The sequence below is a fragment of the Lipotes vexillifer genome, unplaced genomic scaffold (assembly GCF_000442215.2).
Source record: "Lipotes vexillifer unplaced genomic scaffold, Lipotes_vexillifer_v1.1 scaffold53, whole genome shotgun sequence".
Taxonomy (NCBI): domain Eukaryota; kingdom Metazoa; phylum Chordata; class Mammalia; order Artiodactyla; family Lipotidae; genus Lipotes; species Lipotes vexillifer.
In genome coordinates this window covers 1,680,093-1,685,785 of record NW_006791814.1, presented here as the reverse complement: position 1 = coordinate 1,685,785, position 5,693 = coordinate 1,680,093, and the positions used below count along the sequence as shown (strand labels likewise).

The 5,693-nt window shown below is 47.2% G+C and overlaps 1 non-coding gene across 1 annotated transcript; it reads right to left on the bottom strand.

The window, feature by feature from the left end:
• Nucleotides 1–4,160: 4,160 nt before the first annotated feature.
• On the bottom strand, nt 4,161–4,233 carry TRNAG-CCC (transfer RNA glycine (anticodon CCC)). The gene has a single exon. It is a non-coding gene; the product is annotated as a tRNA-Gly (tRNA).
• Between the last annotated feature and the right edge of the window lie 1,460 nt (nt 4,234–5,693).

The window sequence follows — 5,693 nt, the reverse complement described above, 5'->3', positions numbered from 1 at the left end:
TTCCTGCTGTTACCGACTTTTGAACCCAATCATCATCTTATTTGTAAAGCACTGTTAGAGGTGCAATGGAGTGGAATGAGCACCAGCTGAGGAATCAGACACACCCAGGAAGGATGCCAGGCTCTGCCACTCACCAGCCGGGACAAGTTAGGGAGCTTCTCTGAGCCTCAGTTTCCCCATCCTTAAATGGGAGTGATGATAGCAATCCCATGGTTGTGAAAACTACCTAAGATCATACATGTGCCAGGCACACAGCAAGCTCTCAATAAACCTCAGCTGTGAGTCTTATTAAAGAGCTTGCTGCCCCAATGAGGAGTAAACAGATGCTCTTAGTACCCTGCTCACTCACCCTGCCATCCTACCCCAGACGTTATCTGCAGACAGTTCCTGTGTGCACAAATGTCTACAGGGCAGTGCTGGGGAATTAACACCCCAGGAACAGGCCGAAATCACTGAGGAATGGGAGTTGGTCGATAAATTTCCAAGCTTCCTCACCCCAGTGCATCAATCCTGAGCTGTGTTCCATGCCACCTCTCAGAAAGCTCCAGTGGGATTGAGCCGCAGTTACCCACAGCCAGAACCTGCTCCCCCTGACTTCCCCCCTCGGTCACAGTTCATCCTGCTGTCCCCTCCCCCATAAACTGCTTGCCCCCAAACCTTTATCTCAAGGTCTACTTTGGGGAGAACACAGACTAAGGCAGGAGGCAAATGAGTGAACATTCCATGGCCATCCAGTGAGGTCAGTGCTATAACGGAGAGAACACAGAAGTAAGGGCATCATTTCAGTTTAAGGGCTGCATAAAGCAACCTGTTCTGGGAGGTCCCACTGGGAAATGGCTACAGTCATACCCCAAGCACCATCCATTTTTACTGAGTGCCTATTTGGTAGCAGGCACTCTGCCAGGTGCTGGCAATAGTACCCAACTCCTACCCTCCAGAACTCACAGCCCCGAGAGTGTGGCAGACACTTATAATTCCATGTACCTGTGCTGTGGCAGGAGCCTGCTCAGGAACTGGGGCACGGGGGCCATGTCAGCTGAAGCCTGGGGGATGGATAAGCATTGGCTGGGCTGTGTGACGGGAAGGCGCTAGGCTAGGCTGGAAGGGTCTCTGTGTTCTCATCTGTTAGACCCATCGCCAGGAATGACAGATGTTGACACTATCCCCCCGTAATTAGGACTCATTAGAAGTTCTGGCTCTTGGGAGCTGGTACTGAGCTATATTTTGGAAACAGCCTAGAATCTGGTGTGTCCGAAATTCCAGCCCTGGCTCAGCCTCTTGTTTCCTAAGTCACTTCATCTCTCTGGATCTCAGTTCACACTTCATAACTTGGAGTCAATGATACAAATGGCTCCTGACTGTTGTACAGATGAGATGAAATAAATTCTATCAACACAGTGACTGGGAGCCAGGAGTGAGTTGGAGGATATAACCTGAGAGAGCAGTGGGCACTGGGGGGAGATGCTGAATGAAAACTTGAATGTGGACTTAGCTGACCTCTCATGTCCCAGACATAATATGGGCTTCTTGAGAGATGTGTTTCGAGTGGATGCTTGATATGGCATCTGGGTGGTGGTGACTCCACTTGCTCTCCTAACCCTGTTTTGGATTCCAAGGTCACTTCCCCTCAGTGAACCCTCACCCCTGAGCCAGCTTCAGAGAAACCCCCCTTCAGGGTCCTAAAGCTCTGATGGGGCTGGGATTCAAGGACCCAGTGATGGGCTAAGTGGGCATGTGACCACAGATTCTGAATGGAGAGAATGATCAGTGTTAAAGCTTCAGAAGGGTCTAAGATCTACAATGAACTTCATTAGATCCACTCCAGTTGTTTTGACATAAAAAGTGGAAATCAACCAGAAGCAGCCTTATCGAATAATTTAAACTTCTCATAGAATTTTTCAACATAACAAAAGATCACCCAGTACAAAACAATCTCATTGATCTAAAGTAATCCTTCTTGGGACTTACTTAGTGGTCCAGTGGTTAGGACTCTGTGCTCCCAATGTAGGGGGCCCGGGGTTCAATCCCTGGTCAGGGAACTAGATCCCGCATGCATGCCACAACTGAAAGATCCTACATGCCACAACTAAGACTCAGTGCAGCCAAATAAATATTTTTTTTAAAAAGTAATCCTTCTTATTAATACACACCCCACACACACAGCTGGGCAGGGGAGAGGGTGGAGGTTAGGGTAGAAGTTCACGATGCTTGACCCCGAGGTCAGTGCAGAGACAGCCTCTCCCCCTGGCAGCTCTTTAAGCCATCACTCTGGAGAGGACCCTACATGAGGACTCTTATCCCAATGATGTCCAGAGCCTCTGACCAGAGACTCAATCTACATGTATTGGGAGAGCAAGAGAGAGCACGGACTCCTGCCACAGGAGCAAGGGTCATTGAGCTGTGAGCTTTTATCCTCAGTAAATCCTACCATGTTGGTATCGGTGTAAATGCCAACTGCACTCCTACCACCTGGCTATAGGTTTTACACACGTGCAAATTAGGCACCCCTGGGGGCTTCCCTGGTGGCGCAGTGGTTGAGAGTCCGCCTGCCGATGCAGGGGATACGGGTTCGTGCCCCGGTCCGGGAGGATCCCACATGCCGCGGAGCGGCTGGGCCCGTGAGCCATGGCCGCTGAGCCTGCGCGTCCGGGGCCTGTGCTCTGCGGCGGGAGAGGCCCCAAAGGTGGGAGGGCCCAGGACAGCAAAAAAAAAAAAAAAAAAAAAAAAAAAAAAAAAAAAAAAAAATTAGGCACCCCTGGTCCCAACGGTTTCTGGTATTTGCTCTTCTGTATTCACTTCCTCATGTAACCCTACCTCTTGACTGTGGGCTGGATCTAGTCATTTGCTTTTAATGTCTAGAATATGGCAACAGTGGTGGGACGTCACCCCTGAGATGAGGTTATGAAAGATCACAACTCTCCCTCTTGCTGGCACTCTCACTCTGGCTCTTGTGTGCTTGTTCTGATGAAACAAGCTGGAAAGGACCGCATGGCAAGTAACTGAGGGTGGCCTGCAGGCAACGGCCACCAAGGAACTGAGGCCATAAGTCCAACAGCCTTCAAAGAAATGAATCCTGCCAACAACAAGTGAACTGGGAAGCCATCCTTCCCCAGTCAATCCCTCAGACGAGCCTGCAGCCTCAGCCAACACCTTTACTGCAGCCTCTGAAAGACCCTAAAGCAAAGGTTAGGTTGTTCCCAGGTTCCTGACCCACAGAAACTGTGTGACAATAAATGTGTGTTGTTCTAAGCTACTCAATTTGGGGGTAAATTGATATGCAGCAATAGATAATAGTACACCTAGTCTGCTGATTCTGATAACATGTAATTAGAACTCAGAGTCATGATTCATACACATAATCATTCTACAGTCAGCAACAAGGAAAAGGCAAGACAATTAGTTTGGGAGACAACCTTGCGTCACATCATGAATAACAGTAAAAGCAATATTCCTGGTGAGGAAATCCTGTGCATGCACACCCCCCAGTGAGACTGAATGTCATCTCATTCAATCCACACCACAACCTGTAATGCTGGCACTACTCCAATCCCTGTTTTATAGATGAAGAAATTGAGATTCAGAGAGTTTAAGTAAGTTATCCTAGCTCACAAAGATAGCGCTGAAAACCAGGATTTTAACCCAAGCCTCTCTAACTTCAGAACCTTCCCACTAAGCACTGCATTATAACCCTGACTAGGCTACAAATAGGGTAGGAGCCCTTTACAGTCTATGAGAAGGAGGGCAAGGGTCCACCCCTGACTCTATTCTCCACATCTATTATGTGAAGCACAGAAGTTCTAAGGGACCCCTAAGATCTATGTCTGAGACTGGGGGTGGGGTACAGTGTCAGTAACTCTTTGGTTGAGCCCTATAATCATGCAATAAGATATAGGCATCGCAGTTTATTATAACATTAATGCCAATAAAGAGTGATTAGGAGAAGAATAAAATAAAACTCCTGAGGCAGAGAGAACTGTAGCTTTGAAATCAATTGCAGTGAAGGTTGCTGAATTTACAGACTTAAAGGGTCCAGTATCCCTAGGATTTTTCAGATTCTTGGCCTTCCTATACTTTCTCATTTGTTCAGTAATTTTTTTTTTTTTTTTTTTTTTTTTTAATTTGGCTGCACCGGGTCTTAGTTGCAGCATGTGGGAGCTTAGTTCCCTGACCAGGGATTGAACCCGGGCCCCCTGCGTTGGGAGCGCAGAGTCTTAACCACTGGACCACCAGGGAAGTTCCTGGATAGTAATTCTTTAAGGGGAATCTGATTTTGCATTTAAAACTCCTTAGCCCATCGTATACGCTTATTCACTTTTCTGACCTCATCTCCCACGTCTGCCCCAACCGCATCTAAGACACACTTTGTGTTCCATCCAGTTCAAATTTTGACTATTTCCTCTGGTATCTATGACTGTTCCACTGTTTAGAATACCCTTTGTCACTTGGCAAACACCTGTTGTTTTACATCTCAATTTGACTATAACTTCTATAAAGCCACTCTGGGAAAACCTTTTGTGCTGTCATGTATTAGTTACCTATTGCTGTGTAACAAATGACCCCAAATGTAGCAGCTTAAAATGACAAGTATTTATTATCTCAGGGTTTCTGGGAGCAGCTAAGCTGGGTGCTTCTGGCTCAAGGTCTTTCTTGAGGTTAGAGCCGAGGTGTCAGCCTGGTCTGCTGACATCTCAAGGCTCAACTGGGGCTGACAGATCCACTTCCGAGCTCACCCCTGTGGTTTGTGTTGGCGGGTTTCATTTCCTCACAGGCTGTTGTACAGAGGGCCTCAGTTCCTCACCACTCCTTGGGGGCACAGGTCTGCTCACATTGTGGAAGCTTGCTTCCCTTAATATATGTGATACAGAGCGAGAAAGAGACAGAGGGAGGTGTGTCACTTGTCACAGTCTTTTTATAACCTAACTTCAGACATGACATATATCACTACTGCTGTATTCATTCATTAGTAGCAAGAGTATAAATCCAGCCCACACTCAAAAGAGGGGATCAGGTGAGGACGTGAACACCAAGAGACAGAGAATCCCTGGAAGCAATCTTAGAGATTGCCTTGTACGTAATCACTTCTCATGATCAAGACATTATACTTTTTTATTTATTTGTCTTCTTCCCCTCAGGGACCAGACTGTGAGTACCCAAGTCAGGACTATGTCTTTTTATATAGTTTCCCATTTCTGACACATGCCAGGCAATAAGGAATGAGTGACATTGACACTTTCCTGCCCATTGAGCTGCTCTCCCAGAACCTGGATCAGTATGGGGATTTTAAGTCCTGTTAACCATCACAGAGAATAACAGTCTCTCTGATGATGTGTCTGTCCCTGGAGTAAGCCCATTTGCCCAAGAGCTCCCTCCTCTGCCTGCTTTCTTCTGGGTCACTGAATGGAGAGATCATCTTCTTGAAGGCAGCTCCCTGCCCAGGTGTGTTTCAGGGTAACCATTACTTTCCTGGCCAGATTGCTCTCCCCCCGCTTCATGACACCTCCCTTGAAGACCCCATCCCTCCTTGTGCTTTTCTCTTTCCTGTTGAGTCTGTCTCTCTTTCTTTCATTTCTTCCTTTCTTTCTCTCTTTCCACTGGCCTTCTTCACTGAGTCAAATTCCAGTTTGAAGGAAAGCCAGAACCTTTTGTCCCTCAGTGTAGTGGCGTGTACAAAGTGTATGGAATCAGACTGCTTA